Source organism: Ursus maritimus, unplaced genomic scaffold (assembly GCF_017311325.1).
Source record: "Ursus maritimus isolate PB19 unplaced genomic scaffold, ASM1731132v1 scaffold_15, whole genome shotgun sequence".
NCBI classification, from domain to species: Eukaryota; Metazoa; Chordata; class Mammalia; order Carnivora; family Ursidae; genus Ursus; species Ursus maritimus.
The window spans coordinates 53,336,391-53,354,823 of record NW_024423897.1 but is presented as its reverse complement, the minus strand read 5'-3'; positions in this window follow the sequence as shown (position 1 = coordinate 53,354,823).

Sequence of the window (18,433 nt, the reverse complement as noted above, 5' to 3'; positions counted from 1 at the left end):
TTTAGTTTTCACATGCAAAAAAAAAAAAAAAAAAAAGAATACAGTCTTTAACAGAATTACTTCAGGAAAGTCACTAAAAGCAACCTAAAAAGCAACAGAACAACAACTACAAGCACCAAAAAGCCCTAAGGAGAGAAGGAGAATCTGATTTTCAGAGTTGCTAAGTTACATTAATTCAAGTGTCCAGTTTTCAACCAAAACTTATGAAACATGCAAGAAAATATGAAAGTGTGGATCATACAGGAGCAAAAACAAAGAAACAAACAAAACCCAGTAAATAGAAACTGTCCATAAAGGAGCTCAGATGTTGGACTTATTTAAGAAAAAAAAAAAAAGACTTTAAATTGAATGTCTTAAATATGTTAAAAGAAATAAAGGAAACAACATGTAATCATTTTCTAGGGATACCATACAAAATAGCACCATCTGAGAGGCACGAAAAACACAAATTTATTTTCTCACAGTTCTGGAGGCTGGGATGTCCAAGATCAAGGTACCAGTAGGGTTGACTTCAGATGACACCTTTCCCCTCAGCTTGAAGACAACACCTTCTCATTATGTCCTTACACAGCTTTTTCTCTGTGGGGGGAGAGGGTGAGGGGGAAGGGGGTTCTGGTGTCTATCACTTTTTTTATAAGGATATCGATCTTATCACTTTAGGGCCCCACCTTTAGGATGTCATTTGACCTTAACTACCTCCTTGAAGGTCCTTTTTCCAAATAAAATCACATTGGGAGTTAAGGTTTCAACATATAAATTTTGAGGTTAAAAAAAATTCAGTGTGTAACACTATGCTTAGCTAACTAAAGGAAAATATGAGAATAATGTCTCATTGAATTGACGATATTAATAAAATTACGAAAATTATGAGACCCAAATTAAAATTCAAAACTTGAAAATTATAGACTGATGAAAAATTCACCGGAATGTCCATACGGCAGATTTGAGCTGGCAAGAGAAAGAACAACAACAACAACACTGAATTTTAAAAAAGGTGAATTGAGGTATTCTGAAAAGCAGAAAAAAACAAGGAAGAAAAAAAAAGTTGGAGAGGCTTGGAGGAAACCATCAAACACACCAACATACATACTATAATGGGAATCCTAGGAGGAGAGGAGAGAGGCGTAGATTTCGTATTTTAAGAAAGTGGCCTGAAATTTCCCAATTTTGATGATCAACATGAATCTACACAGCCAAAATTTTCAATAGTGCCAATTTTGACAAACACAAAGAAACTCACACCTTAGCCCATCAAAATAAATCTGTTAAAATAAAAAGCAAAAGAGATTTTTTTAAAAAAACCACCAGAGAGATGATTTATCACATTCCTATACGAATTGAATTGTGTGCACCCAAACCAAATTCTTCTAACTCTCTCCAAAACCCTAACTCTCACTATGACTGATTTTGGAGATAGGTCCTTTAAGAAGGTGATTCAGATTAAATGAGGTATAAGGGTAGAACCCTCACATAATAGGACTGATGTCGTTGTCATCAGAGGAAGAGACGCTGGAGTGCGTAAACACAGAAGAAAGGTCAGTGAGAACTTAAGGAGAAAGCCTCTGTATGCAAATCTTGATTTGCATACAGATCTTGAACTCCTAGCTTCCAGAATTATGAAAAAATAAATTTCTGTTCTCTCAGCCACACAGTCTGTGGTATTTTGCTCCGTCAGCCCTAATAAGCTAACGGGACATAGAATGGTCAATATGACAAAGAGCTGGATTTTCATCAGAAACCAGGGATGTCAGAAATCAGTGGCAATGCCTTAACAAAGAAGGTATAAGGATGGTAAATAAGTATATGAACACATGCTCAATGCCGCTGGCCATTGGGAAGCGCAAATTAAATATGAGATAACATCATATTCCGTTAGAATGGCTAATTTTATTATTTTTTTTAAAGCTGACAATACCAAATGCTGGTGAGGATGTAGAGAAGGAAGAACTTTCTTTATGCTGGTAGAAATGGAAAATGCTATAGCAAATTTGGAAGGCCGTTTGACAGTTTCTTACGAGGCTAAAAATAGGCTTACCAGACGATCCAGCAATCACACTCCTAGATATTTATCCTACACACTGGAAAACTTGTGCTCACACAAAAATCTGCATGCAAATGCTAAAAGAAGCTTTATTCCTCATTTCCAAAAACTAGAAGCAATGACACTGTCCTTCATCAGTGAACAGGTAAATAGACAAGGATAAATCCGCACAATGGTATCCTATTGAACATAAAAACAATGAGCTCTCAAGCCATGCAAAAACATGTGTGAATCTTAAAATCTGATGGCTACTTGATGAAGGCCAATCTGAAAAGGCCGTATCTGGTATGACTCTCTTAGGTGAACTTCTTCAAAAGGTAAAACTATAGAGATTGTGAAATAGTTCAGTGGTTGTCTGGAGGTTAGGTGTTATGGGAAGAGAGTTAACCAGAGGAAGGATGAGGGATATTTTATGGTTGTAAAACTGTTCTGTGTGATAGTTAAGTGGTGGTACATGACACTTGACTATACATTCGACATAGAGGTTTACAACACAAGCTCATATAAAAATATATACCTGCATTAATATTTATAAATACATTATATATGTAGTTGGTTAGGGATTATAGGATGCAGTGCAGAATGTCTACTGCAAATGAACAATAAAGTAAGGGAATAACATATGATGAGATAATGGGTGTCAATTTTCTCACTGCTGGATTGGGAAGTGCTAGATCGACAAGAAAAAAAGGGCAGGGTAGGATTATCAAGTAAGGACTCCAGGTGGAGACATAAGTATAAACTATTGTTTAGCTTAATATAGGCACATATAGAAATATTTGTAGACATGTGCATACACACAGGTCAGTATGCCCATACATGTCCTTGTTCTGTTGGCTGAGAGGATCGATAAGCAAAAATAATACCTCAGTAGCAACAAACACATCTAGTTCCTAAACCTTGATTCTAATACTATTCTCTAATAAAAAAAGCATTAGACTCCTTAATAAGATGGCAGATGCTAGGATTAAGCAGGAAACATAGAAGATGAGCCCTGGAATATTTTGTAGTATCAAAAGGTAAACACACACACACACACACGCACACACACACACACACACACACGCACACACACACGCACGCACGCACACACACACACACACACACACACCCTAGTATGCCAATAAGAGCCAACAGAAAGTACTTCCAATGGTCCAAACTGAAACAATTTGAGTAACAAAGATGAATTAGATTATAACCCAAAGTTAAAATATCTATAAGTCTACACTGATATAAAGAAATAGTTAAATATATAAATAAGACAGAAAGAACAAATCTTAAGTACAGAATAATACCAAGTATGCAGGTTCTCTGCAGGTAACGTGGAGATTTTTTAACTCTGCCCAGCTTTTTAATTGTGGACTGTGCATAGCGACTTCCTTTTAAACAGTAAAGTATAGAAACGCCGAAAGAGAAAAATTTTGCAGTCTAGAAACAATAGACCTGCAAACGCCATCACACTATCACAGACAGTTGATGATAGTTGCTACCCTTGATATGATGTAATGAGAATGATATTTTACCCCTTTCTTTTCAAAACCTCGTAACACTGTCCAGTCATGAGGAAAATATCAAGAAGTCCCTCTCTGGGGACAGTCCCAAAACACCTGATAATTACCCCAAAACTGTGAATATCACAAAAAATAAGGAAATTCTGGGAGACTACCAAAGCCAAGAGCAGGCTAAGAGAGATATCTAAATGCAACGTTGTATCCTGAATGGAATGCAAGAAAAGAAAAAGGACATTTAGTACAAACTAAGGAAATAGGAAAGAAATATAAGTTTTAGTTAAAAAATGTGTCAATATTGGCTCAGTTTGACAAATATACCATACTAATTTAAGATATTGACAAGGAAAACTGGGTATATGGCATAAAGGAATTCTTGCTACTCTCTTCAATTTTTCTGTAACTTTAAGCTATTCTTAAAGGAATTTAAAGAGTTATAAAAAAAAAAACACCAAAAACCTCCTTTGTAGGCTGGAATTTTCCTTCACCAAAAGAATAACTTTCATCTGTGGCAATAGGTCGACTATCTAAACCAAGCATTACTACTTAAGTGTGTTTCTTCCTTTGATGAATTATTCATTAAAATCGTAGGAGGATGTTGTTAGTAAGCCTATTTAAACAGACAATCCACACCTATTTTATTGTTATCGCCAAGTAAAAACAAACAATTTTATCGGGAATAGAGCACAACCTCAAAAATTTTATTCTGCCTTTTTTTTTTGTTTGTCCTTGTATTGAATAGTGAAATATTTGTAGTTTTCCAAATATTCCATTTATCCTGTTACCCTTTTCTATTCTAAATATTAATCTCACTTTTATTATGGTTTTTATTCCTTATTTTGAATATTTACTTCAAGAAACCATTAAGTATGGATATTGTATGGTCATTCACAATTTGCAGCAGTATCCAAAAGTACGTTATAGTGCCATGATTAAGTATAACATACACAACATATAAGACAGAAACCTCTGTAATGAAAACTAGTATGTCAGGACCCTAGTAGCACAAGTTACAAGGATATACTGTTTTTGTTTAATTTCAACTTACTGCTTTCAGCCATTGTACACAGGGACATCCCAATAACTTAAAATTAGTAGGAGTTCTTTATTTTGGGAGAAAGAGGTACTCTATCAGAAGATAGAATACCATTTACCAAGGACATTTTAGACTAGAATTCAGATGGAACAAAGATTGAAAATCTACAGTATGTTTCATTAAAAGGGTAGCAACTTTTCATTACAATGAGCATCTTCCAAGAATATATTATACTATCTTCTATGGTAAAATGACAAGCACAGTCTTCAAAATAATCCCTAAGGCACAGTGAGAAAAGGAACATGAAAGTAAAATTAAATAACCGCTAATTTGGTATTGCTTTTATAAATGGCTTTATAGTCTCTACTTTTAATTAAAATACCAGGCTATGTACAGCTCAGAGCTAATCTCAAATTCTCTTTTTAAAATGTTAAACAAAGTACAGAATATGCTTATTCCGCACTGTAGTTTTAATGACAAACACTTATAATTATGATTTCATGCCATCAGGGTGAGGCAGCATTCTATTCCCGCCAGCCTACTCTGAATTATTTGTGTTTTCTGTAGGCTCAGGGCAAAGGAAAAGGTTTCACAAAAGCACTTAATAAAGGTTTAGGTACACGAATGCAGCATGGTTTGAAATGTCAGAAAACGTGAGATATGGCACATTTGTGGTATTGAGTCTTTCTACTATGTCCTCATGCACAGTACAAATAGACACCATTCCACTCTAAGTTACTTTGCAAGTTTCTGGCAAATATTTCAGTAGACTAAAAGGTATATATGTGAATATTGGGAAATAGGTTTGAAAAAGTTCATCCAATGTATATGTCTTTTTATTAAAAAAACAAGATTTTATTTATTTTGAGAGAGAGAGCGCATGGGGAGGGGGAGAAGCAGAGGGAGAGGGAGAATCAGGCTCCCCGTGGTAAGCAGTGAGCGGGGCTTCATCCCAGGACCCTGGGGATGCATGACCTGAGCCCAAGGCAGATGCTTAACTGACTGAGCCACACAAGCACTCGGAATATTTTTATTGTTATTGTTCCTGTACAACTAATTTAAAAAATACAGCCACAATTAAGAGAGCATTATGGCTATTTGAGACTTGCAATCTTAGGGTGTTAGATACAAATATAGAGTGAAGATTTTTTTTTTTTTGAACCATCCCATTTAGGGCATGATGACAAAAGAAAAAATTCAGTGGAGCCAGGGGTTTAGAGTGAAAACACCTTACCTCTTACACTCATGGGAAACATTCTAGAATTTGAATGCAAGGTTTAACATTATGGTTCAAGAACCTACATTTTTTTAGCCTGAAATGATTTGACATTTTGAGGGTTACTATCTCCTGTGTAGATTATGTTCTCCCGGTGTCTCAAAACTGCTAAGGTATTATTAAAGAATGTCAGGGCTGAAAGGGTTAGTAGACATAGCCTAGGGAAAAAAAAAACTATTGTAAAACCATAATGATATCCAGATAAAATAAATAAATTTTTGAATAACAGAGTGGTATTTGGTGCCAAAGGAGGAGAGGACTTCTGACCTCTAAATTCTGAGACTGATACTTGATCCATTATGTCATATCATGCAATTCAAGGCATAGTGGTTTTTAGCTGTTCATTTTCTTTTATTTTATAATGTTTTTTCTTTATATTAAGGTGATTCACAAGATTCAAGACATCACAGTGTTTGTCTCCAGAGAAAGTAGAAGAGAATCCTCTCTGAAGATAATATACACTCAACATAGCAGTTTCTAACGTGAACTTAGCACCAATCACTTAAACTAAGAAAAAGTCAATTTTTAACCTTTAACGAGTACCCCTGGAGATGCTTTAGAAGAGGGTATGTATACATAATTAGATAGTTGAACAGGTAAAAGACACCTGTAGAAAAAACATCTAAAGAATAACCCAATGTAACAAGCTATCATTTGCAAAGATGTCAGAATAGTTCAACTGGGTCTTTCAACACTCCCTTAAATCATCAAAAAGAGCCTCCTGTGTTACACAATCTAATTTTGAAAAGGACATTTTGCCTGAAGTGTTATGCTTCAAAATAAAATCTTGTTTTAGAAAGTTTGAACAAGATTAAAATGGAGGTATACAACTCAGTGCATTACACGGTCTTTAACTACTTGTACAAACAACCAAAACTAATTGAGAAATGACTTTAAAACACTACACCATGTACAGACTCCTGGTGGATCTCTATGATAAGAGTATTTTCACAAACAAAAAAGAACCAACTCTATTCTATTTTCCTTCCTCTTTCTCTCCCTCTGTTCCTATGTTCCTTTTCTCTTCTTTATTCTTTCTTTCTTGTATTAAAAAAAAAAAGTTCCTCTTGTCTGATCATTTCCATCCTTTGGGATGTTGCAATACAGAGAGAAACATATTTAAAGTTTGACTTTCAAGTCTTTGTCTTTTTTTTAACTTTTTTTTAACTTTTTCCTGTAGGTGAAGCTCCCCAACACTGCACACATTACTGGTCTCTAAGGAGCAGCCCCACAGAAATGAGAATAGAGACCCCATTCAGAGCCCTGGGTCTAGGACAGGAGCTCCCTCTTGCTCTTCTGGACCTTTCTTCACCAATGGTCATTATCCTGACAAAGCATCCTTTCACAGGCTGTTCCATAACCCAGCAGTGGGCAATAACATTTCTACCCTGCCTGGAATGATGTCTTTACTTTGTTTCTGGTATTGAAGGATACTACTAAGAATCCTTTGTAGCAGACCTTTCATATCCTTAAGGCCAATGGATACAATGAGGAAGTTTTCACCAACACTCCTCATATACAACTACAAAGCAGAAAAGGCTTGAATGCAAAAATCTCAATAACTGAAGGTTAATAGAAAAAAGTGCTAGTATTAATTCAGGTGTGGACAAGGAGTACTGTCATTAAATATTTCCTCACAATTGTTAACGTGCTACTTTCCTTTCAACTCTCACTGAATGCCTGGCAAGTACCTATCAGTTACCTAATACATATATTCATTGATGTGAATAATAGATCAGTGACAAAAAAGCAACAATATCTAAATTAATTCATGCTCAATATCAAGTGAATACAGTTAATAGACTGATTTTGAGGTTGACTTGCAAATTAATAGACAATAGCATACACTGTATGCCTAAGAGTGATAGGAATATAATGATGAATATAAATGTAGATATGAGCTATAATCCAATAGAGAAAATAATAAAATATTTTAAAGACAAAGGTGCATGCTGATTTTCATTATATTTCTATATTTAAAACAATATAGCACAGTGTGAAACATGATGTTGAATTAGAGAACACAACTAATTCACCCATCTTCATGCTAAATTTCTAGCAGGCTGATTTCTTATAGAATACAAATGAGTTTCAAAGCACAGTTTCAAGCTTTACTTGGAAAAACAACCATGAATATTTTCAGTTTATGTACTCCAACTATGATGGCCTCATGCTTTCAACAATTCAGTATGCTTAACTCAGCCAGGTTTTCGAACTTCATACATTGGGATCCTGTTGATGTCATTCCACCTACATCATCTCTATGACTCTTGATGCTATTACTGTTTCGGCTAATGGGGTTATAGAGAAGGGATCCTTGCTGTTTGCCCACCAGAGAAATGAAAGGTTGATGATAAGAATGATCTCATATTTTTGTCCATTGCCAGTTTGTCAGATTTTGTCTGTGAATATAATTTAATAGTTTCATATGAAATAGGTCTTGGTTTAAAAAAATCATATTTAATTTATATCTGAATTAAAATTATAAGGAATTTATTAGAAGGTAAGTAGAATATAGACAGTTTGTGGAATAAATACTTAGAAAGTGTGATAGCAGGTGAAAAGTTCCGATTAAATGGAATAGAAATTGTTGAAGACTTACAGAAAAAAAGTGATTTAAATAAGGTTTCAAATTAAAGTTAAGCTTGACCAGAAAGATGTGGGGGGATAAAATAAAATACACAAGAATAAACTGCAACTCAGGTATAAATTATTGCTATAGAAGTGAGGTATTATAAAAGAAAGGAATTTAAAACAACAAAGTCAATAGTAATATATTCTAATGTGTAACTAATTACTGATATTAGATACATGCATGTTCAAGAGATTTTATAGTTTAAAAAACACATGGAGGCAGAATAGAATAATTACTTGAAAAGAAAAGATATCATGTTTAAACAATTGAAGAGTTATAATCAGGATCATTTTTAGGGGATTGTGCCGTATCTGATAACATGATATGGATCTGATTTGGAACAAAAAGCCTGATGCTTTTTTGAAGTGACACATAAGAATAATTATATTATTGTAGTACCAAAACCTTTTCTTAACTCTGAAATATGACAAATACTGAGAATCCATGTTTTTTTTCTATTTGATATGAAGCATAACTTTATTGTTAATAATACAATTGTTAAGTAATAAGTCCTTCGTACTCACTATGCCACAGACACACTAGCTCCAGAATACATAAAGTTAAAAAAAAAAGGTGTAATATGACTTATAGGAAGCTTACAACCCCTATGTGGAGAGAGATGGCTCGAATAAAACAAGTTACAATTAATCCTGTAAAAAAAGGGATTTAAAAAAAAGTGTTGAGGATGCAAAATGCTACTTTGGAATACTGCCTGACAGTTTCTGACAAAACTAAACATACATTTCTCATATGATCCAGCAGTCACACCCCTTTGGTGTTTACACTAAGGAGTTAAAAGCTTATGTCCACACAAATGCTTGCACACAAATGTTTATAGCAGCTTTATTCAAAATTGCCAAAACTTGGAAGCAGCTAAGATGCTCTTTAGTAGATAAATAAAGCATAGTATATCCAGACAATGGGATACTATTCAACCCTAAAAAGAAATGAGCTATCGAACCATGAAAAGACATAAAGGAACTTAAATGCATATTACTAAGTGAAAGAAGTCAGTCTGAAAGAGCTCCATAGTGTACGATTTAAACCAAATGACAGTCTGGAAAAGGCAAAATTATGGAGATAGAAGTAGCATTGGTTACCAGGGGCTGGGGAGAGGGAAAGATGAACAGGCAGAACACAGAGGATTTTTAGAGCAGTGAAACGACTCTGTCGGATACTATAGTAGTAGATACGTGCTATTATACATTTGTCCGAACCTCTTAAAATGTGCAACACCACGAGTGAACTCTAATGTGAACTATGAACTTTGGGTGATAATGATGTGTCATTATAAGATCACTGATTGTAACAAAGGTATCAGTCTGGGGCAGGATTTTAATAGCGGGAAGGCTGTGTATATGTGGGGGAAGGGATAGATGAGGCACTTTCTGTTAAATTTCGCTGTGAACCTAAACTGACCTAAACAAAAAAAAGAAAACTATCAAAAAAAAAAAAAAAACCAATATGTAAACACATATTAGGATTCATTCTCCTTGTTAGCTGCTGAAAAGGAGGGAGATGACATGAAATTGAACAGCCTTGTTAAGCATTTGGGATTTCATCCAACAAGGGAAAGATCTTCCTAGAGAATGTAACAAAGTGTCAAAAGTTTTAAAAGCAGAGTGTCCCCAGCTGCAAGGCTCTCACCACTGCTCTCCCTGTGGAAGGGGCTTGACAGAAGCACGGTGAAGCCTTGATAGAGCTGGGTGAGGTTTTTTGTTTATTTTGTTTAAAAATTTCACATAAAAGATGGTCGGCCTGGAACCAATCATTCAGAGAAGAAAAAAATGAATCATATGGGAAAAAAGGATCTGGAGAAATTATGAACACTTCTAAGAGTTGAAGAGGAAAGAAAAAAAAATCAACAGTGTAATCAAGATGCTTAGGGTGACATTTGCTCTAAGGTGTTCGGAGCTAGGAATGGCCGAGCTTCCCAACTCTGTCACTGCAAGCGAGACAGGAGGACTCCGGCAGGAAAGACGGCTTCTTCTGTTCCCCACCAGCAGCGGCCTTGTAACATGCTTACTGCCCACACGCCACCGACATTATGAATAAACCCTACCTCTCTCTTTTCCCATAATTTTTTCCCTAGGAACTTTTTCAGCTTGAAAGTAGGAAAAATAGGGGCGCCTGGGTGGCACAGCGGTTAAGCGTCTGCCTTCGGCTGGGAGCGTGATCCCGGCGTTGTGGGATCCAGCCCCACATCAGGCTCCTCCGCTATGAGCCTGCTTCTTCCTCTCCCACTCCCCCTGCTTGTGTTCCCTCTCTCGCTGGCTGTCTCTATCTCTGTCAAATAAATAAAATATTTAAAAAAAAAAAAAAGAAAGTAGGAAAAATAGATATTTCCAATTATTCTAAACCATGAGAGAGGTGACATAGTCTTTAAAATACTGGCCTGGGGCTACCTGGGGGGCTCAGTTGGTTTAGCATCGACTCTCCCTTTTGGCTCAGGTCACGATCTCAAGGTCGTGAGATCGAGCCCTGTGTGGGGCTCCCCACTCAGTGAGGAGTCTGTTTGTCTCCCTCCCCCTGTCCTTCCCCCTGCTCATGCTTGCTCGCTCGCTCTCAAATAAATAAATAAAATCTTTAAAAGAAATACTGGACTGAATCTTAACAAATCCTAACGGTGTTGACCTTTTTGCCGCAGGTCTTCTAGACCAGTTTGCCAAAAAAAAAAAAAAAAAAGTGCGTCAAACCACTTTATCATGACATGAGCTTCCCATGAACGGTTTTAAAAATGTATAAGGTAAACCACTGCTAGTTTCTCCTACAGAATACAAATTGCCCTAGAAAGTGAAAGATACCTGTTCTTGATACTTGTTATTTTAAGGTATTTGAACAAGCCAACTTCTTCAGGTCTTGAGAACGTTGCACATTACTTTTGCTTTAAAGTGGGTGAAGAGCCAATTCCGTACTATGATTGGTATGTACATTTTCCTTTTCAATTCTATTAATACTAATTTACAACTGCTGGTAGTGCATTATCTTTCAGAAATTCATGCAAATGACTTCCTGAAATGATCACTAAATGTTTGCCTTTTATCAGAATACATTTAATTTACCCACTTACAACGTTCAGCTAGAGAAAAACCTAAAAGCGAGAAACCAGTTTTTTCTGTGGCAGAAATAGCCAGGAATCTCTTCCCATTTTATACACCAAATAGCATTTGGTAGTATGCAAAAACTGTTATTTAAAACAAGCAAATATTGGGGTGCCTGGGTGGCTCAGTTGTTTGAGCTCCAACTCTTGATTTTGGCTCAGGTCACGATCTCGGGGTGGTGGGATTGAGCCTGACGTCAGGCTCTGCACTCAGCACGGAGTGGGCTTGCCCCCTCCCTTTGCTTCTCCCTCCACTCCCACTCGCTCTCTCTCTCTCTCAAATAAATAAATAAAATCTTTTTTTTAAAGATTTTTAAAAATTTACTCATTTGAGAGAGAGAGAGCTAGAGAGAGAGCATAAGCAGGGGGAGAGACAGAGGGAGAGGGAGAAGCAGACATGTGGGGCTGGATCCCAGGAGCTGGAGATCATGACCTGAGCCAAAGGCAGACGCCCAACCATGTGAGCCACCCAGATGCCCCTAAATAAATAAAATCTTAAAAAATAAAAATAAAACAAGGAAATATCCCTGTACTTTCACAGTTTCTGCTCCATGTATTTGACATGGCAAGAATGAGTAGCTCTTTCCTTCCAGAGGCCTGTTTTCATGATTCATCTTTTCATACCTCAGGCTTTACTACCTCAAATGTTTTTTTTTCTATTCTAATTCTATAATGAATTATAGCATATGTCCATAAAAGGGTACAAATTGAAGAGTACGTCTTAATGAATTCTCACCAAGTGATGACACTGTGTGACCAGGAGCAGGAGAACATTGCAGATACCCAGGGGCCTCCCTGGGGCTGCCTCATTATTACTGCCCAGTCGCAAACAATACATTGAGTTTCAACCCCACAGATTAATTTTGCCTGTTGAACTTCATGTAAATGGAAATTTACAGTTTATTTATATTCTCCGTTCACCTTTTTTCTTAAAAAAGTTAGTTTGTGCGATTCATCCATATTCCTGTGTGTTATTACGACCCACACAGCCGTGTTGCTTTTTTGGATTCATTGTGTGAGCACACCCAAATTTCTCAACTCATTTCACTGTTGATGGGCTGTTAGATATTTTTACTTGGGACAATTTTGTATCATGCTGCTATGAACATCCTTGTACGTGATTCTTTTGAACATGTGATTTGCATTTCTCTTGAGAATTTCAGGAAGAGGATAGCTGGGTCCTAGATAATGAATAATTCAGTTTTAATTGATACTGATTAAGAGTTTTCAAAAAAGAGTGTAACAATTTGTATCCTCACTAGCTGAGCATATGAGTTCTAGTGGCTTGCCTTCCATTGTTAGCCCTTGGTGTTTTATACTGTGATATTGCAATACAAATAAGAAAGATATATGTGGTCTTAGCCCCCATTTCTGGCACAGAGCTCCTAGAACCCTTAGAATTTCATAACTGATAATTGTGATAAAAGTGTCTTTTGTTTTCCTAATAAAGTGACTTTTGGCCCTTAGATCACTTCAGGATGGGGGTCATCACGAGAGGAACCAACCAAGTAATTAAAGGGTTAGAACTTTCACTCTCACCTCTGATGTCTGGGGAGGGGAGAGGGGCAAAATGTTGAATCAGTCACCAATGACCAATGATTTAATCTATCATGCCTATGAAATGAAGCCTCCACAAAAACCCTAAAGGACAGGGTTTGGAGAGTTTCTGGGTTGGAGAACACATGGAAATCTGGAGGAGAGTGGCATGCTCAGAGAGGGTAGAGAAGCTCTGTGCCCCTTCCCCATACCTTGCTCTATACATCTCTTTCATCTGGTTGGTTCTGAGTTATATCCTTTTATAATAACCTGGTAATCTAGTAAGTAAAATGTTTCTCTGAGTTCTGTGAGCAGCTCTAGCAAATTAATCAAACCCAAGGAGAGGGTTGTGGGAAACTAATTTATAGCCCAGTGGTCAGAGGTCCAGGTGACAACCTGGGCTTGCCACTTGTGGTTGAAGTGGGGGAGGGGTGGACAATCTTGTAAGACTGAACCCTTAACCTGTGGGATCTCATACTATTTCCAAGTAGATAGTATAAGAATTGGGTTGAATTCTCAAACATCCTGCTGGTGTCCAAGAACTGCTTGGCGGTGTTGGTGTGGGATCCCAACCCTCATGCTCAACATTGGAATTGGTCTCCAAACACCAAAGTTTTACACTCTTCATGTTGCTATTTTGATGTCTATGTAGCTATTTTGCATTGTGTTTTAATTTGCATTTCCATAATGAATAAGAAAGTTGAGTAACTTTTCATAGTTATTGGCTATTTGAATATTTTCTTATGATTTACTTCAAGACTTTTTAAATTTTTTTAACACTTTCTCACTGATCTGTGGTTGTGTTTTTATTATCTGAATATAAGTCTTTATTTAGGTATTTGTGCTAAAAAAATCTCACTCAGATTTTTTTTTTTTCTCTTCTTTGGATAACATCTTTGGATAACAAATAATTCCTTATCTCAATACAATACAAGGATTAAAGATTGAAGCCTTTTTCTCCCTATTCTAGAAATTATGTGGGGTTTTTTTTGTCTCAAGGCAATGGAAAAATATATAGAATATGAGGAAATAAAGTACATATCTCCAATATACTCTCCCAGTATCTTTATTTTTTTTTATATTTAGATAAGCAATTCATTGAAGATGGATGATTTTGTATAGTAAGAAGTAGAGGTTGATACATTTTGGATACCTAAACAATTGATCAGAAAGATAATAATTCTTGTACATTTGAAATTTTCTGAGTCAATCATGAGTTTTTACCACACAAATGAGGTAGATGAGGTGTTGGATATGTTGATTAGCTGGATTGTAGCAATCATTTCACAATGTATACATATTTAAAAATATGTTGTACCTTAATTACATATAATATTTTTTATCAATTATACTTCATCAGTTTTGCCAATCATACTTTAATATATCAATTATATCTTTATCAATTTATCAATTGGCTCAATTATACTTCAATATCAACTTATCAATTATACTTCAATAAAGTTAAAGGAAAAAAGAAAAGTCAGTATGCTACCATTTTTTATATGTTACCATTTTTTTAAAGATTATTTATTTTTTTTATTTGAGAAAGAGAGAGAGGGTAAGCAAGTGGTGGGGAGGAGCAAAAGGAGAGAGAATCTTGAAGCAGTCTCACCACTGAGCATGGAGCCCAACCCGAGCCTCAACCCCAGGTCCCTGAGATCGTGACCTGAGCCGAAATCAGGAGTCAGCTGCTTAACTGACTGAACCACCCAGGTGCCCCTATATGTTACCATCTTAAATTTAGCTTTGCACTGTAGTTTGGGCTGCTATAGAGAATTACCATAGACGGGGTGGCTTATAAATAATAAAAATTTATTTCTCACAGTTCTGGAGGCTGGAAGTCAGAGACCAGGGTGCCAGCAGGTCATGTTCTGGTGAGGGCTTCTTCCTGGTTCGGTCAGAAGATGAACTTCTATGTCATGTGGCAAAATGGAAGTGAGGAATGTCTCTGAGGTCTTCATAAGGGCATGAATCCCACTCATGAACCATTCACCCTTAGGACTTGAATTACTTCACAGAGGCTCTACCCCCTAAACTATCACATTGGAGGTCAGGATTTCAACGTGTGAACTTTGAGGAGACACATTCTTTCCATTGCACATTGATTTTGTTCTCTTAAATATATTATATGGACTTTTGTCTCTGTTTTCTATTCATTTATTACCATATTATTTAATAGATTTTCCAGCTCCTTTTGAAGTGAATCCCCACCATAATTAAAACAGGGCTACATGCAAACTTTAAAAATCAGAATTAAAGATTTTAACTGAAAAAAAAAAAGAATATACAGAAATGTTCACTTGATTTCTGTATTCAAAAGTCCTAAAAATAAAGCCAAAGGTCATAACATCTAAATAAGACAAAATGCTATGAAGAGAACAAATTCTTTAAAGTGGTTATAAAGATAATATAATAATTTAAAAGTTGAAAATCCTTCATAAAGAACATACATTAAAAATACATCATATTTTTGAGAAAATATTGATAAGTTTCTGTATTGGGGGATACCATTTTTGCCTAGGGAATTTTGATATGCATTAATATATTAAAAACAATCCTAATAATTATCATCATGGTCATCATAACACCAATAGCATATTAGACAAAACTTTTAAGCATTTACAACTAGTTAGCCAGTAGGATAAATGTTCTTCTTACAACTTAACAGCTAAGTTAAAATATTTAGGCATGAGAAAACTCATTTAAAAGCCAGAATAATCCAACTAAATAAACATTTAGAGGTATGTATTTGCATATATTTATATTATTTCCTATGTGGATCAAAATATACATATGTAGGTAGATAGAGATATGAGTATAGATGAAGGTCATCTACACACATATGTGTGTGTAGAAAGATGGAAGGAAGGAAAGAAGGAAGGAAGGAAGGAAGGAAAGAAAGAAAAAAGAAGGAAAAAAGAATGAGCTGTATATAAACACACATTTGGAGTTATCTGTAAGGAACTGTAGCTATGTAACAATATTTTAATTGTGATTTAATTTGGGACTCATTTTGGTTACATTTATTATTTGTTTATGTTTTAATGTATTTCTCACATTTATAGATGATATCTGAAATCAGAAAATGCCATTCTTGAAAATATACGACTCAATCTATACCATAAGAAGGTTTGTATTAAAAACAAAATGGCTTTAATCCCCAAATCATTATAGGTGGCAAAATAAAAATGTGTATAGTATATTTTAGACACATTATACTGGTGTGTAAGATTCTAATATTAATAAGTGCTTGTTGTCTACTATTCACCTTCCCCACAATACCTTTCTTTAAATAGGAGAACACTGAGGATCATAGAAATTTAGATAATACAATTCATAATTGGTAGAGCTCTACCCTGGGTCATTGTACTCCTACTCTAGTTTGGAAACAGTTAAGGAAGACTAAATAGAAGGACAAACGGAGTCTCAAAAGATGAATAGAGGGTCATCACTTTTGAGATGTTCAGGGTTGATCCTGAGGGGTGGTCTTTGCATGAAGTTGTCCCTGGGGTGAAAGCCATGAGCATGAGAAGCAGTATGGTCTAGTGGTTGAGATAGAGGTGGGGTAAGACTAGAGAGAGGAAAGGCAGGAAAGACGAGCACAGGATAATTCCTGGAGAGCCTAAACAGAAAAGAATGGAGGACACAAAGAGATTTGAAAAATTGTCAAAGGATAGGATAAATTTGTAGATTTATAATTCAGTCCATATATAAATCAATATATGAAAAACACAATTGTTTCTAAACTATTGGATGTTTTAAAAAGTGTTTTGAAATTTTTAATAGTTTATTGATGAATTGAATATAATATAAAGCTAATGATGTCAAACATTCTATAGAAAACCTATGTGTGTCTGCTAGAAGGTGTTAGATCCCCGTCCTTCAATTTGTTTAAAAAAAAAAAAAAACTGTCATGTTTTAAAAGATCTCCAAAAGGCTAATAGGTCTGACACTTGATGTAGCTATGGAAAGATTCTGGATAAATAGTTCCATGTTCATTGTGGCATAAGAGTAGGAATATTATTTCATTTCCTGAATTTATGGTAGAAAAAAAGAAAAACCAAAATGTTGATTCCAAAATTGAGAGGAATAACTTGTTGAATTATTATCAGAGATAAATGCCTGTTTCCTCTTACAGAAGGCTTAACAAGCCAAGATATTTTACTTTTGTTTTTGTGATCTTCTTTTCTTTGATATGAGTCCAAATTTTTCTATTAAATGCTACTATAATTTTATTTTAATTATATTTATAATTTTATTTATAATTTAAAATTTATAATTAAATTTTATTTATAATTGTATCTTAAATTAATTAAAGTAAGTATATAACTGATTTATGCATTTGTTTACTCAATTCAAACTTAGCAATTTGCATCACTATATTCTTCCGCAATTTATTTTTGGCTTTTTAACACTTTATGAACCACAATTTATAATGGTCATTTGGTTTATTAGCCAGAAAATGTCAGTTAAAACTGATTTTATCTTTTATCTATTCTGATACCAAATTATTAACCAGCTAGACTCTCCCTAAAGACAGTCCAAGTGAACAGCTGTAAATCCCCTAGAATTTAGAAGTTGAATGATGTAGACAGTGAGAGACTTAGACTTAATCTTGTTAATCTCATAATCACATTTTTCTCTTTATGGCTAAGGTCAAAATCAGGGAAAGAGAAACATAAATGGTCAGAGTACTTTGCCTAAAATATCTCTAATATATGGAGATAAAGATTGAATGAATGAATGAACCAATGTTACACTTTTCTTTCTGTAAAATAAGTTCTCTGCCATGGAAAAACATGGCAATGAATAAAACATTCTTGTAGTTCATGGAAAGGAGGGTTGGAGAAAGAACTAAAAGGAAGAAAGACAAATCCATACTCAGAGCAACAATGCTTACCAATAAATTAAATTAAAACAACTTGCTGTCCTTCAGTTAGGAAGGGGTCCAATGTTAATTAATCTGCCACCAGGAGGCTGTTAGTTCTCTGTCATGATTCCCTGTTAGGGGCTCAGGGTCAAACTGCAATGGATGGAGACATCACATGTTGCTGAGATCATGCATTACCTTTGTATGTACCTTTGTATGTACTTAGTATGTACCTTTGCCCTCATGACCACCGCACTCACGTGGTCATCAGACAAGAAAAGAAAAGACTGTTTCGTATAGTACTAAGTTGCCTTATACCCATAGACTAGGTCATCTTGAGCTCCTGCCTATGGAAAGTGTTCACTGAAATAAATCCCTTGAAGAGATTCACACAGGACAAAAACCCCGTTTCCCCCTCACTCATTCTGACA